Source organism: Phacochoerus africanus, chromosome 1 (genome assembly GCF_016906955.1).
Source record: "Phacochoerus africanus isolate WHEZ1 chromosome 1, ROS_Pafr_v1, whole genome shotgun sequence".
NCBI lineage: Eukaryota > Metazoa > Chordata > Mammalia > Artiodactyla > Suidae > Phacochoerus > Phacochoerus africanus.
The window spans coordinates 59379525-59396425 of record NC_062544.1 but is presented as its reverse complement, the minus strand read 5'-3'; the positions used below and the strand labels follow the sequence as shown (position 1 = coordinate 59396425).

At 47.1% G+C, this 16901-nt stretch overlaps 1 protein-coding gene across 3 annotated transcripts in view; it reads right to left on the bottom strand.

Annotated features, from left to right (window-relative positions):
• Positions 1 to 16901, bottom strand: part of PRLR (prolactin receptor) — a 191767-nt gene that overhangs the window by 53568 nt on the left and 121298 nt on the right. The gene's annotated exons all lie outside the window — the stretch shown is intronic.

The following is a 16901-nucleotide window of genomic DNA, read 5'->3' as shown; positions in this document are numbered from 1 at the left end:
TCCGATCAGGCTCAGTGGAACAAATCCGTTACTAGAACCATGAGGTTGCGGGTGCGGATACCTAGCCGTGCTCAGGGGTAAGGCCATTCTTCAGCGTTGCTGTTTGGCTGTATGTGTAGGTTTTTGCCCTTGAAGACTTAGGATCAGATCCTGCGCATTGTTGCTGTGGTCGGGCACTACTGGCCAGCAGCTTACAGCTTCCTGCCATTGGCCCCCTCCGCATGGGAACCTCCATTTATGCCTGGGGTCCATGCCCTAATACCCGTTTTACAATAATTTATGACAAAAAAAAAATTTAAATTTGTACATGACCTAAATAAATTCAATATCTCCTAATAGTACCTAAAATAAAACAAAAGTGATTAATTGTGGTAATCGGACGGGAGGAAAGAGACCAAAATAAAACATCTTTAACACCAATACCAAATAATCCCCTAATTCGAAAACCCTGGTCATTGTGGTGTCCCAGTACAGAAAAAGTGTCATCCCTGGCGTCGGCCACCCACCGAACATTGATTGTATGACGTTGCCAGCAACATCTTCAGCTCAGTTTATTGACAGCCAGCCTCCTGGTGATCAGTGTAGTGGTCTGAGCATGCACCCACGCTGGTGCAATCAAGAGAGATTTCAACAGTTCTTTATGTACCCCTCATCTGTTTTTAAGAATTCCCTCCCATTTTCTCCAGAATGTCTCCTCTACCTTTACTTATGTCCATCTCACGGGTTATTTAAATTTCCCCAGGGGCAACTAGCCTTATTTGCCATCACACAACCTATGACTTTAAGATCGGATGTAGAGGCAAAATCCCCCCCTTCATGGCCCCTCCAACCTTTTGACATTCTACTGCTTGCAAGAGCCGATAACGAGAACTGGATGACACAGCGTCCTTATCTTTATTATAGACCCGAACGTTGGCACGAAGCCCCTCATGTCCAGAGTCCTGCTATTCTGGCGAAGCCTCAGCCCTACTCTTGCTTGACCACCTGGCCCCTCTCCATGATGCCGCGCGTGCATCCCCTCCCTTGGTACCCAATCGAGAGGTAACTGTGACGTTTAACTGTGCTTGGACGGAACCACTACAGAAACGGATCCGGCCCCATGGCATGAAAGGAGGACCTGGAGCTGAAAGTCTCTCACACCAGAGTGTGCAAGGAAGAGTCGGGCAGCCTGCCCGTCCGATCGTCTCTCCAGGCCCTCTAAGCTCATCACTATATCTAACCCCCCATCGTCGCCGTGCTGACTGTACTAATAGATCATTCGCCAATCATAAGACACCTCTCCTCGACATCTTGACCGCTATATACACACTGCCCTAACTGGTCTCCAAAGGTCTCTCGTCCCCTCACTCCCTTGATCACAGTATCATAATCTGAATTCTCAATTTTCAGGTTCACAACACGGCCAGGTGAAGCTATATGCCAGGGGATTAAGATCTCAGCCTCGGCCTTTCTGCCTTTTTTTTGCCATTCTTCTCTTTTCCCACTCTGTCCCTTCCCTTCGACCCTTTTCCCTTCACCCCACTGCCCTATTATTTTTTGGCTTCGCGTCGTTCGGCGCTCTTTCAGCCACCCTTAACCAACTTCTCCCCCTTTCATATATGCCATATACGTCTTAATCGGTTGAGCACCCTTTAGACTCGCCCCCTAGCCTTTCCTACCTCCTATATGATTACATGACCGTCTTTCTATACTCCTTTATTCATCTGGATTTCTATTTTACTCTCTTTCTTCTTCCCTTTTTACCCTCACATGTCTTCCATTTCAGGAGACCTCTCTTAGTCACGAAAGCCTACCTGTCAAATCAAAAGATGTTCAGCGCAGGGAGCGGACGCTAGGCTGGACTCTCCGGGGGAAGACAGCCAAAGTACTCCCAGTGCAGATGCATTGAGTGAAAAAATGGGCACGGAGGGAAGGACCGGAACGACGGATTCACACCCTTTAAACAATTTTCAGAAAACTTTCAGGATCGACCTAGTTTAGGGGGATGTGAAAACTTATCCATCCATCCATCTGTCATTATCTATCCACCATCCTCCACCACTATTCACCATGCCGTCATACAAATATCCATGAGCATCTCTAAACGCCCACTCGCACACCTTTGCATTGGTGGCTTGGCCTGAGAATACCCCCCCCTTTTACTCCCCCGCCCTGTGTTCTAAAGTTTCTAACCCCCTAGTAATTGCGGCTGCAGACGCAGAAGAGAGAAGCTAGGAAAACACTTAATCGCTTAATAACATAGTATTAAGAAGGAAGCTCTGCAGGGGCCACTGGGAAGTCAAAGAGTGAGAGCAGATCTGACGTTTGCTCGAGGAGGCTGGAGCCGCTTCCCTGGGGAGGCTGCTGGGGATGAAGAATTCAGCAAAGTCTCTCTATTGACGTGTCCCTATTAGCACATCTTTGCTTGGTGATCCAATGAATACTGACTATGGAACCATGTGACGGGGCAGGTTCGACTGTCCCCTGGCCTTGCCTCAAGTGGGTTAAGGATCCGGCGTTCTGCCGCTGGCGTGGTGCAGGCCTGCAGACTCTGGCTCGGATTCCTGAGTTGCTGTGGCTCATGGCCTGTTGGCTGGTGGCTAACAGCTCCGATTAGACCTCCCCAGCCATGGCTCGCTAACTCCATTAGCTTTGCGGGAGCAGCCCAAGAAATTACGCAAAAGTACAAAAATAAAAAGAACAGAAAAGGTCTTTCACCTTCTTCCGGATGATCACCATCCTGTGTGTAAGCCTCGTGGTATGGCCCGATGTCCGGGCTGCGTTCCCCTTTACTTTTGGCACACTAGAGCCCAGTGTGTCAGCTACGGGCAGTACCGTCACAGGGCCATTGAGGTAGTCCTCAGGTCTAATAGGGGACCATGGTAATCTCATCTCCAATTTGTCTGTGATTGGTTTTCGAGGATTATTTCCACCCGGTCCATGGCCACTGAGGAAGTGGCAGAAATCTTTGGGCTCTGCTACCAGATTTCCTCTGGTTAACCGGACAGGGGCTGGGGAGGGAGGAGGAACCCTCCCCAACCCCCCTGCCGGAAGCATATCGGTCCTTGGTGAATCTGTGAGCTCTAATATCAAACCTGGGCACTGGTATCCTCAGAGGATTGGTCAGTGGTGTCACATATCCCCTGTTTTGTCCGTCTTGCTCCCGCACCCGGCATCTGAGTTGGGGTTGATGATTTGTCCCCCCCTCATTTTCAAGTGTGGTCATGGAACTAGTCCTCAGTGGTCTGGCTGTCGCGGTTGACAGTGGTCTGCATCTCGGGTTTTCCCACTCATGTAGTGGCGGAAGGGTGTGCCAGCCCTGCACCAACCAGCAACACCGTGGCGAGTTTGCCACTGAAAGTATCGCGCCAGCGTGTCTTGCTATACAAGAGGAAGACAAGGTGAGCTTTAGTGTGCGCCGGGCCGGTTTGCATCACTTGTGTTTGGGCTCGCGCATTTCACGCACGCACTATTATGCTCCTCTCTAATGCTCATCTGGCTCTTCTATTTTGCCCCTTGCTTTATCTGTTGTGGTATTTTTTGTCTTGATTGCACGCTGAGTATTTCACCTGTCTAGCAGTCGATGTCTATGCTTCAAGTGTGTTGACCCTCGACGACTTGTTCGGCCCTTGCTATTAGTCCCGCTTGTGTATCAACTGTCACGATTGTCTTAGACCTAGCGCAATCCCCGCCTTCCGCGCACTTTCCGACCGTCCACTCCCGAGATCTCTGCGCCTATGGTACCCACACACCGGCTGCAGCTGTCATAGTAGTGCTTGTTATCTGCGTGACTAGAATCGGTCCCTCTTTAGTGTGGCACCCGATTCGAGATTCCCTGTGATCCGCGTGCTGGGCATGGCATTCAAATCGGAGCTTAGCCGTCGTCAATATTTGTACATGGCTTGCTGCCGCATACAAACTTTTGTGAGTCCCCCCCCTCTCCCTCCCCTACATCTACTTCTATCTCGTCCCTCCTCACCATCCTACCCCCCACCCAGCCACCCTCCTTCTCTCCTGTAGGCCTGTTATACCAGTCCTCTCTGTATCCCGCGTCCCCACCCATCTCCCCCTCCTATTGTTGTCAAACGTTAGTCTTTCCCCTTGTTAACTTCGTCGTTCTGCTCCAGCCTACAGAAGTAACGCATCATTCCCAAGATGCCCTCACCCCTACCGTCCTCCCCCTATTCCACTTTCGTGGCCCAAAGCACCAGGGATGGTTCTGGTTCTTTTGTTTTTTGGTTCGCGTGATTTTGTTGTTTTGACAAGTTTGACGGGCGATGTGACCCCTGGGATACATGTACTTTTGCCGTTTTTTTCAGGGCGGTCGACCACAGCTCTGGAGGTTACCAGGTCTTTCTTAGGGGTCCGTCAATCGTGAAATAATTTTAGGTCTTGTCGTGTCCTACTGGGCCACGAGTTAGCGATTTTGGTTATTTTGCTAGACTAGACAGAGTGGTTTTGCCTAGGATTTGATGAGTTTATTGTTGTTTTCGTGGGGCGTTGATACCTACACCATCCTCTACACGTCATGGGGACTATGTATTTCGTCTGTTGGTATTCCTTAGATGATTTTTTCACATACCTGGGGAGTTTTACATTTTATTGGTTGTTGTGTCTTTTATGGGTATTATTCGAATTTATTTTTCTTTTGTTTTGTGTTCTTTTATTTCACATGTCGATTGGTGTTCTCAGTTGGGTATTGTTCTAGGGAGTTTGACGCTCATCTGCCAATGGGTTAGTTAAATCATCACGAGATGCGTATAACTTTTTGAATTATAGTTTTGTCTACATATATGCCCAGGAGTGGGATTGCTGGATCATAGCTAACTCTTTTTAGTTTTTTGAGGAATCCCTGTACTGTTTTCCATAGTGGATGCACCAATTTACATTCCCATTAATAGTGTAGGAGGGTTCCCTTTGAGATGAATTTCTTCTAATGAAAGTGTCAAGAAGGTCACATCTGTCCTACTTTACTCAGTCAACTATTGTGAGGATGCGTTAATTAATATTGTGAAAATGCATCAGGAGATTGCAAGGGCTATGTGAGCGTGAGCCAGTTATAGCTAAGGGGTGACAGTTCCTCCTCGGATCTTCCACACCTCTCAGACCCTCTGAGGGGAGGTCTAATTCTGGGTTAGAGAAGAGGCTTTTTTTTCGCTGAATGTCTTTTGGTCCAGGAACTCCCAAGGGTGAACTCTTAGGTACTGGGGCTGTCATGTGCCAGGGTGATGATTTCCATTGGCTGGGAGCCCAGTGACTCTGAGGCCCTTTCAGGTCAGGATGCAGGACAGAGTCTTTGCTTCACAAGGAGGCACAGAAGTTACGTCATGGCTCAGTAGTTAACGAATCCGACTAGGAACCATGAGGTTGCCGGTTCGATCCCTGGCCCTGCTCAGTGGGTTAAGGATCCGGCATTGTGTGAGCTGTGTGTGTAAGTTGCAGACAGGGCTCAAATCCCGTGCTGCTGTGGCTCTGGCGTAGGCTGGTGGCTACAGCTCTGATTCGACCCCTAGCCTGGGAACCTCCATATGCCACGGGAGTGGCCCTAGAAAAGGGAAAAAGATGAAAAACAAAAACAAAAAACAAAAACACCAAAAAACAAAAAAAAAAAAAAAAAAACAGGAGGCAAGCATCCCAGGGACCATACACAGGAGGAAATGGGGCCCAGAGCTAACCCAGTCCCTCCTTTACTTGCAAGTGTCAGCATCATGAACTTGGTGGTGGGGTGGACGTGTGTTGCTCAGGGCTGGGCTTAGCAAAGCACACAAGTTTGCCTGTGGTGCCCTTTGCTTTCTCTGGAATTCTGTTCTCTCTCCCACTCTTCTGTAGCCTTCCCTAGGCAGCTGGTGATTTTAGGTTCCCTCTGCTCCCCAGACCTTTCCAGTGGCAGCACCAGCCAAGTCTAGAGGAGTCGTGTGCTACAGAAAGTCCAATGGAGGATGGAAATGGCCTATGTCTTCTCTGTCCAATATGGCAGCCATACCACGTATGGCTGCTGAGTATTTGAAATGTAGCCATGTGACTGAGAGGAACTGACTTTTTTAAAATTTATTTTTTATCTTTTTTGGTTGGGGGTTTTGGCTTTTAGGGCTGCACCTGTGGCATATGGAGGTTCCCAGGCTAGGGGTCGAATTGGAGCTGAGCTGCCGGCCTACACCACAGCCACAGCAATGCGGGATCTGAGTTGCATCTGCAACCTACACCACAGGTCACGCCAACATCGGATCCTTAACCCACTGACTGAGGCCAGGCATTGAACCCGCAACCTCATGGATGCTAGTTGGGTTTGTTAACTGCTGAGCCATGACAGGATGCCAAGGAATCGACTTTTTAATATTATTAATTTTAAAGAATTTATATTAAAATAGCCACATGTGGCCTGTGGGCAGTGTATTGGACCGTGCAGGTCTGGAGCTGAATACACAATACCTCAATCACTTCAGTCTTTCCTCGCCAATGAAAAATAACCTGTCCCATGTCCCAATTCCAAGGCCCTCTTAAAGAAGCACCAACAATCAATCTGAATCCGATTAACAAATTCTTATCCATAAATTAAGGTCTTACCCCTCTTAGGTAAATGCGTAGGTTTTGAACAATGCCATATTTCAATCAGTGCAAAAGCTCAAATGATAAGAATGTGAAGGACGCTGGCAGGCAAGCATGGTGGGTGAAAAGATTCGGCCTAGCATTTTCGACTCACTTCAAAGTGTGCTCTATGGGTCTATCTTTCCCATTCCCTGGGCTGCTCCGAAGTTCCTCCAAGTCTCTCACAGTCTGGGAAGGGTTAAGGTCAAAGGTGTGTGGATGGGAGCCTGGGAAAGAGATGGAGGTGGGAGGGTTGGAACGGGCAGAGCCCAAAGGACAAGAGCTTGCAAAAGAACCTGGCATGCCATTCAGAGTGGCATTCTGTACCACACTGGGGAGGAGGTGCTGGGGAGAGATTGTTATGGCATGGTCAATGCCACCTGGCACAGGACTGAATGGTTAACAGTTTCAAGAAACCAGAAACCAGACCGAAGGCCCACAAAATGGACTGTGGCCCTATCTGGTGGGATCTCAGACAGGAATTGCAATTCTCTCTTAATTCTAATTCCCCCTTTCAGGGAGATTTTTTTTTTCCTTCTGAATTCTTTTATGAACATTACTTCCTAGACAGTCTTTACACCCTGAAACTGAACAGCATTTCTGTTGCTCCTGGACGACCATAGGACTGCTTTCAAGTTCTTGCCTGTTCTCAGATGCTGGCATCAGATGCAAATACTTTCACACCAAACTCTAGGTTGGGTAATGGGTAATGGGGGTAGTTTATGAATAAGTATACACAGAAATAAAAAAGAGTGGCCAAACATCCCTGGGGCTTTACAATGCAGTCCAGACCACGCTGTGCTTTTCTATTCCTCATGGAGGGAAGGGCTGCTCACGTATTCAGTGTCACCCTGCCTTCTCTTATTCGCTTTCATCCAAGCACGTCTCATGCGGCATTTGGCCACAAGGGGCAGAGCCCAGAGAAGGAGAAAGCAACTCAGAGAAGCCAGTGATCTGGCTGGGTTGATTCATGGGTTGCAATGTTACCAAATACTCTGGGCTTTAAGCCCGAGGGTCTTGTTGTGCCAAAACATTTTGACAGCTTATGACATCCCTTCTGCCAGTTCTTGCTAATGTTTCCTCTGAACATCTTATATGTCAGTCTTTTTGCATGCAAAATAAAAGTTCTTGCTGGGTTGAGGGGACTTAGAGCAAGGGTTTCTTTCTTTTTTTTATTTCTATTTTTTTTAAAATTTTTATCTTTCCATGTTTATGGAATAGGGTTGATTCATTACAGGTTATCTTGGTTTCAGGTGTACAGCAAAGTGAATCAGTTACACATATACATATATCTGTTCCTTTCAGTTTTTTTTTTTTGTCTCTTAGGCCCACATCTGTGGCATATGGAGGTTCCCAGGCTAGGGATCCAATTGGAGCTGTAGCCACCGGCCTACACCAGAGCCACAGCAACATGGGATCCGAGCTGCCTCTGTGACCTACACCACAGATCATGGCAATGCCAGATCCTTAACCCACTGGGTGAGGCCAGGGATCGGGTTCGTTAATGCTGAGCCACGATGGAAACTCCTCCTTTTCAGCTTCGTTTCCCATAAAGGCCATCACAGAGTATTTAGAGTTCCCTGTGCTATACAGTAGGTCTTTGTTACTGATCGATCTGTATATAGTAGTGTGTATGTGCCAGTCCGAGCCGGGGTTTTCTATGGGGGTGATTTTTGCTTCTCTCAATCCAGGGGATGTTGGCAAAGTCTGCAAATGATTTTATTACACTACTGCAGCGGGGAGGGGGGCGGGGGGGCGGGGGTTGTCCTCTCTGGAACCCTAGGCAACATCTGAAGTGTCTTTGGTTGTTATATTGGGGCGGGGTAGTAGATAACTGGCATCTAGTGGGGAGAGCCAGATATGTTGCCAACCATCCTACAACGTGCAAAACAGCTCCACAATGAGGAATCATGTGCCCCAGAATGCAAATGTGCTAAAGGTGAGAAACTCTGCCCAGGCTTTGTTCGACCCTGAAAGCACCAGATGGTCCTCAAAGGACCGTCACTTTTCATTGGAAGATGAGGAAGGACCCTGGGGTGGTCTCAGGAAATCCCAGGATAGTTTCGGCCAGAATTCTTTTTTACCCCACAACCCGGTCAATTACACATCTTCCTGGGTCCTTAACTACCTCTGAAGAGCGAGTGTACCCATAGGGTACACATTTAGGTGGGTCTCAGAGGGTCTAGATTCCATTAATGTAACATACACAGAGGGAAGACCTGAGGCTTAGTTCTCCATCTGTCAAATGGGCTCATAATATCTGATCCCTATTTATCAGCCGGGCCTGGTATTTCAGGGAGATAGAAATGGGGGATGGTATTTGAGTTGGCACGGAGGGGGAATACGTGATTTACATACACCTACCCAGCTCCAACTCCAAATGACAACGGGCAAGGAGACAATGGGCCACAGACAACAAGTAGGTGGGGACAGGCCACCAACAAGTTGTGAGGCCCAGCCAGCACTTTGTGCTTGGGTCTCATTGGGTCATGGGGCCAGGAAGTGACTTTCCTTGCCCAAAGAGATGGGGAAGAGTCCAGCATATACGAGTCTCTCCATAAGGACTGTCGATGGGCTGGGAGGGAGGGGGAAATGCGGCAGTGACAATATTAGGGGCTGAAGTGGGCCCAGAAAGCAATGGCAAGATGTTAAGTAGAGCTGCTTGGGAAAATAAAAGAAAATACAATACTTCTCTTTCTTTCTTTCTTTCTTTTTTTTTGTCTTTTGTCTTTTTAGGGCTGCACCCGGGGCATATGGAGGTTCCCAGGCTAGGGGTCTAATCGGAGCTGCTACACCACAGTCACAGCAATGCTAGATCTGAGCCGCATCTGTGACCTACACCACAACTCACAGCAATGCCAGATCCTTAACCCACTGAGCGAGGCCAGGGATCGAACTTGCAACCTAATGGTTCCTAGTTGGATTCCTTTCCGCTGCGCCACGATGGGAACTTCAAAAGAAAACACAATACTTCTCTTTCTGATTGTAAAAGAATAGCACAATCATAGTTGATAATCTCTCAAGGACAGAAAACTAGATGGAGAAATAAAAATCTCCCATGATTGCACCATGGGGAGATATCAGCTATTAAAAGGTTTGACATTTTCTCTGAGGAAAATAGAGAAGGGTTTTCCAGGCAGGACGGGCTGGGGAGATGGAAAAAGTCTTGGGCAACAGCAGAAGGTGGCGATGCGGATGCCCGCAGGTTGGGATTATTCTGTCTGTGAGCCAAGAGAGTTGAGGCCCAGCCTGAGGCCCGGGGAAGTGGACCGTAGAACAGCTGGGTGGTGTGACAGAGGGGCGCAAGTCCCCCTTACCTTCAGGGTTCATGTGGAAAGCACCTTCACGTTTGCCTCATGAGCCAAAGAGTTTTTAGCTGAAAGAGGAAGTGATTATTTTAGCTCAAAGATGACAAAACAGGAGATGCCATTTCTGACTCAACTTTGCAGTGACAGTATGACTGAAATCACTGCATTCTGTGATGGCTAAGACAGCTCATTTATTATTTTATTTTATTTTTGAGGAAAATAGGTTCTTCTTTCATTTCGATTCATGCATTCATTCAAAGACCTTCAAAAAGGAGGAAGGAAGGAAGAGGGAGGAGGGGGGAGGGAAGGGGAGGGAGGGAGAAGGAGGGAGGAGGGAGGAGGGAGGAGGGGGGGGGAGGGAGGGAGGGGGAGGGAGGGGAGGGAGGGAAGAAGAAGGAAGGAAGGAATGGGAGGGAGGTGGTGAGGGGGGGATCATGAGGAAGGAAGTGAAGGACAGGAAGGGAAGGAAGGACTGAATTCCTTGTACTTTCCTTCGTATTTCATTTCTGTCTTCTTTCTTTCTTTCTTTCTTTCTTTCTTCTTTCTTTCGTCTTTCTTTATTTCTCTTTAGTCTTTTCTTTCTTTCTTCTCTGCCATCACCCACAGCATTGAAGTCCCAGGCTAGGGGGCGAATCTGAGCTGCAGATGCTGGCCTACGCTACAGCCACAGCAAGGCAGGATCTGAGCTGCACCTTTGACCTACACCACAGCTCACAGCAACACCAGATCCTTAACCCCCTGAGCAAGACCAAGGATCGAACCCACATCCTCACGGACACTATGTCAAGTTCTTAACTTGCTGCCACAGAGGAAACTCTGGAAATTAGTTTTCCTGCAACTTTATTATGAAAGAATTTCAAACCTATAGAAAATTTGCAAAAATACTAAACAAACAAACAAACACCAAAACCTCCAAAAAACCTCATACACCCTTTACTAAGATACCCTAATTGTTACTTTTACCACTTCTGATTTCTCATTCTCTTTCTTTTCTATATACACAATTTTTTGGTTGTTATTTTTTTTAGGGCTGCACCCATGGCTTGTGGAGGTTCTCAGGCTAGGGGTTGAACTGGAGCTATAGCCTCTGGCCCATACCACAGTCACATCAATATCAGATCTGAGTCATGTCTGTGCCCTACACCACACTACAGCAACACCAGATCCTTAACCCACTGAATTAAGCCAGGGATTGAAACTGCATCCTCAAGACTTGTTTCCGCTGAGCCACAATGGGAGCTCCTATACACAATTATTTTTACTGAACCACTGTCATGATGTCTCTTCACCCCATATTTCAGGGTTTTTCTAAGAACAAGGGTATTCGCTTATATAACCACAACGTGATGATAAAAATCAGAGAATTAACCTTAGAGTTCCCGTCAAGGCTCAGTGGTTAACAAATCTGACTAGGAACCATGAGGTTGTGGGTTCGATCCCTGGCCTTACTCAGTGGGTTAAGGATCCAGCATTGCTGTGAGCTGTGGTGTGGGTCGCAGACTCGGCTCGGATCCCGCGTTGCTGTGGCTCTGGCGTAGGCCGGTGGCTACAGCTCCGATTCGACCCCTGTTCTGGGAACTCCATATGCCAAGGGAGCAGCCCTAGAAAAGGCAAAAAGACAAAAGCAAACAAACAAAAAAAAGAGAATTAACCTTTGATGTAGTTCTGTTATCTAATCTACAGATCTTCCCCAAACATTGCCAGTTATCCTAATTGGGATTGGATTTCATGAAATTTGGCCCCAGAGACGCTGAATGAAGTTTACTGACATATGCGAGGTCACGGCCATGGCTGAATTGGGAATTTGGCCACTCCAACTCAAAGCCTGAGTCTGAGTCTATCTCATGGATTTGTATAAGCATTGGCAGAAGAGTGCTTTCTGAAATGTGAATCATTTTTGGTTGTGACAGGGTTGTTTTCTGGGCTGTTGGGTCTGGGCTGTGCTGTGCTCATGGGGAATCGTGGTTCCCAGCTTGATCCTTCCAATGTATCTGGCTCCAGGTTTTGTCTCTGAGGATTGGCTGGCCTGGGTCTGCGAGGTATGAAGTGGCAACTGTTAATAGTATGGATCTGAGTTAGAACAAACGTGACTTTGAGACTTGAATAAGAAATAAGCTCCTCTCTGTCCTCTCTGTTAACTTGAAAAAAAAAAAATTGCTTTCATGTATAGGCAACAATTCCTAATTTAGGGCTCCATTTCATCTTGTACATTCCATGTGAAAACGAACAATCAAACCAGTACTCGCAAATAATTTCTATGTTTCCAAAATCCAGAATCCTAGGGATTAACTGTCAAGGAATCACTACTGAGTATTCTCTGTTTGACTCCACCTGTGGGGGAGGAAGTGGCCAGCAGGCAGCCGTGGACGGCTTCCAGTGGCTTCATGCCGTGGGGAGTCTTTGTCACACACCCCACTTCCTCAACATCATCCCCACTGGCATAATGAATGCGAAGCCCAGACATCTTTGTAGTAAAAGCCTAGGATGTGACGAGACCGTGTGAGTGGAAAACAGCTAGTCCCAAGGCGGCGGCAACGTCGTGTCTGGTGTACCCAGAGCTTGTCACACAACTGTCTGGGGCAGCATTCTCAGAAGCCACCCATTTTTCTCCAAAGGGTACAGTGATGCTGGATTTTACATTTTTAAATTCTGAACATGCTAGAAGTTAATTTAGATTTGGGAAATCCTTTTAGGACCGAAAGCCCTCTCTTTGATAATACTCTACTTCTGTTTAGAAAGCTCCTGCCCTGCTCTGTTACCTCCCAAATTAAATTCCCACCTCTTTGTACCCTTTTGTAGGAAGCCCTGAGGGATCAGCGGCGGCTGGGGAAGGGTGCAGAGCAGAGTATCGGGGAGGGCTGTGTAGACAGTGGAACAAAAGCCACAGTAGTCAGGGCTCTGGGACAGGAGGCCGTGAAGGAGATGGTGTCCTTTCATTCATTTCTGCAGTTCATCAGACACTGATTGAGGGCCAGGTCTTGGGCTCACTTCATTCATTCATCTATGTATTCATTCGGAATTAAAAAAAAAAATGTCCTGGCACACCATTTAGCCCTTGTCACTCTCTGTCCTCACTCCCACAGCTATGCTCGGGCCTGCTCTGTGCCCTGTGGGCTGACTCCTGTGACTCTTTGGTCCTCCAGTGCTGCTTGGGTCCCACCCACGGCAGGCAGAAGATGGAGAAGCGCACATCAGGGTACCTGGTTCCCCAGCTCCCTGCCTTCCTCCCGGCTTGGTTCCAGCAGAGGTTGTGTCTCCAGGTGGGCAGCCCCTCTCCAGGGCTTCAGCTGCCACTGGGTCCTGGGGCAAAATCCCATCGTCCCCACTCCCCTCTAAGCACAGAGGGGAGTGATGGATTCCCTCCTTTGTTTTCTCAACTCTGCCCTCAGGCATGTAAATTATAACATTGCCTTTTCTTAGAAAAGAGTCCATCATCTTTTCCCTTTCTGACCCTGATGATACAGCCCTTGAACATATGCTGATTTGTTTTGTGATTGCTTTGGACCGGCTGGAAAGATGTGAAGTTTTGTAGATAGTATCCAACACTAGGCTTCACCTGTGCAGGGTGCCGGTGTGTGTGCATAATTTAACAGAAGCTCCTGGGGGAAAATATCTCAGAGATTCAGTCCTTTATAGATGTCAGTATTGCGTCTCAGTCAAAGATGACCTGGAATTCCCGTCGTGGCGCAGTGGTTAACACATCCGACTGGGAACCATGAGATTTCAGGTTCGATCCCTGGAGTTGCTCAGTGGGTTAAGGATCCAGGCATTGCCATGAGCTGTGGTGTAGGTTGCAGATGTGGCTCGGATCCCGCGTTGCTGTGGTTCTGGTGTAGGCCGGCGGCTACAGCTCTGATTCAACCCCTAGCCTGGGAACCTCCATATGCTGCGGGAACGGCCCAAGAAATGGCAAAAAGACAAAAAGACAAAAAAAAAAAAAGATGACCTGATCTCTGGTCACGTAATTGGAAATATGGTGTCCAGAATAAGGGAGGTGATGAGTGCCACTTCATTCTGTCTCCAGTCACTCCCTCTTAGAGTTCTAGGCTCAGTTCTGGGCTTCCCACTTTAACAGGAGACATGTTTGTTGTCTTTAAGTGTTTGAAGGTCTGTCACATAGAGCAGAGATTGAATAACTATTTCTTTAAGAGCCAAATAGTAAAGATTTTTGGCTTTGTGAGCCACACATTCTCTGTTGCAACTACTCTGCTATTGTGCAAACGCAGTCACAGACACTATGCAAAGAGGCTTGATTACCTTCTAACAAAACTTTTTTTTTTTTTTTTTTTTTACAGAAATAAATGGTGGGCTAGATTGGGCCTATGGGCCTTACATGGCTCACTTCTGATGGAAAGAAAGGGGGACAAAAAGGGATTTATTCTGGGTTAGAAGTTAGATCGATATATAAAAGTCCTCGGAAGGAAGATCTTTCTAAAGATGATGACTGTTCCCAAAGAGAATGAGCTGATTCATGAGGCCTTCTTAGGTTTCTTATCATCAAAAGTCTTCAAAGGAGGAGCTGAGTGTTGCAGAATAAAATAATTTTTTGCCAAGCACGGAGAGGAAATCAGAGGATGTGGGAGGGGACAGTACCACATACAGATGTGTTCTCAGCACAGTACCACACACAGCAGTAAGTCTCCTAGGTTGTATATTCTTACACGGAAGAGACTGTGTCAAATCGATCTTGTATCCTGCCCACTCCTGAAAGCCTAGGATAGGTGGGTGGGACCAATACATGTTTTGTCAACTTGGCTCTTTAAGTACAATCTTGTGGACAGAGTAATTAATTGTCTTTAGGACAGTCATCACTTCTAGTCATGTTCAATTAATTCAATAACATCTAATATGCTTCAATATTGAAGATTTTCACTGAAAAGAACAGGCCTAAGAGTCAATATTTATCAAGTTCTGAACGTAGGCCAGTTACTGTGCTAAGAACTGTACATGCATTATCTTATCTAATTCTCCAAAAACCTAGGAGGTAGGCGCTGTTATCTCCACTGTATTGATGAAGAAATTGAAATTCAGAGACGTTTCTTTTCTTTTTTCTTTTTGTCTTTTTAAGGCTGCACCCGCGGCCTGTGGAGGTTCCCAGGCTAGGGGTCCAATTGGATCTGTAGCTGCTGGTCTACACCACAGCCGCAGCAATGCTGGATCTGAGCTGTGTCTTCGACCTATACCTCAGCTCACGGCAACGCTGGATCCTTAACCCACTGAGTGAGGCCAGGGATCGAACCTACAACCTCATGGTTCCTAGTTGGATTTGTGTCCACTGTGCCATGACGGGAACTCCCAGAGAAGTTTCATAGATGGGAAGTAGCCTAACCAAAAATTAAACTGGGATCTCTTTGATGTCAAAGGCTGTGGTCCAACTACAACTCTATCCTGCTTCTCATTCCTTCATTCATTCAATCAATATTCAACAAACACTGATTGGCTGCCTGCTATTTGCCAAGTACTTTATTTTATCTTACTTTTTTATGACCGTATCCACGTATATGGAAGTTCCCAGGCCCCATGCTGCCACAGAGATACCATCTGATCCCCAACCCGCTAGACCACAGCAGGAACTCCCTGCCAAGCACTTTAGGTGCTGAGACAGAACTCTGATAAACAGATCAAGTCCAGGCTCTAAAGGAACTTACATTCTGGGTGGGATATATCGGGGGAGGGGGGGAGATAAATCTCCTTATTTAGGAGATATTAAATGGTAATTCTGGAGCTCCCATTGTGGCTCAACGGTAATGAACCCAACTAGTATCCATAAGGATGCAGGTTTGATCCCTGGCCCCGCTCAGTGGGTTAAGAATCCAGCATTGCCATGAGCTGTGGTGTAGGTCGCAGATGTGGCTCAGATCCGGTGTTGCTGTGGCTGTGGTGTAGGCCGGCAGCTGTAGCTCTGATTCCACCCCTAGCCTGGGAACTTCCAGATGCCACAGTTTCACCACCTCCCCCCGCCCTCCCCAAAGTAACTCATCATATGAGATAGAGATTAAAAAGATGATTAATCAATATTCCTGTCCACACCAGAACTTCAGGTATAATGCTGATAAGTTTATCCAAGCTCTTATTTTTGTACTGATGTTGACCCAAATATTTTTTTTTTTTTTTTGTCTTTTTGCCATTTCTTGAGCTGCTCCCACGGCATATGGAGGTTCCCAGGCTAGGGGTCTAATTGGAGTTGTAGCCACCAGCCTACGTCACAGTCACAGCAACACAGGATCCGAGCCGCGTCTGCAACCTACACCACAGCTCACGGCAACGTCGGATCGTTAACCCACTGAGCAAGGGCAGGGATCGAACCCGCAACTTCATGGTTCCTAGTCAGATTCGTTAATTGCTGCGCCACGACGGGAGCTCCTGACCCAAGTATTGTCAAATTCTCAGATGCACTCAGAGATTCAGAAGGAAGCTTCGAGTATTTTGGCAACTGATACAGATCGCTATGGTAGTTTGCAGAATGTGAATGACGCCCTCAAAGGGAAATTAACCCCATAAAGCACTCAGGAATCACTCTTCGAGGGCAGGCTGAATCTGAGCATCGTCAAACTGGGGGACTAGAGGCAACAGATGAAAAGAAGTGGAAAAAGCCGGTTTAATTAACACAAAAATAAAGAAGAAAAAATAACCTTGGCAATGTTCCATTTTTTCCCTTTCCTGAAACACAGAAATATGAAGAGCCTGAATTCTAACTCCCAGTTCCAAACATTAAAAAAAAAAAAATCAATCTTTATAACAATGCTACAATACGGAGAACTTCTGACCCTCTACAATACAGAGGAAAACACCCTCTAAAATACAGAGGAACTTGGGTCAAGGGAGTGGACCTTGTTTTGAAGAACTAGAGTTACCAGGGTGCCTGGAAATGGAGGGAACCAAAGGGAAATTCCAAAACTTTGATTGAGGCTGACATTGAGTGAAAGTGAGTAAGAATGCTAAGGTTCAAACATCGCACAGCCAAAAAAAGTGTCAGGTCCAATAGGCAGATGCTGATGAGAATGGGAGACAGAGCCCAAAGGTCAGGGG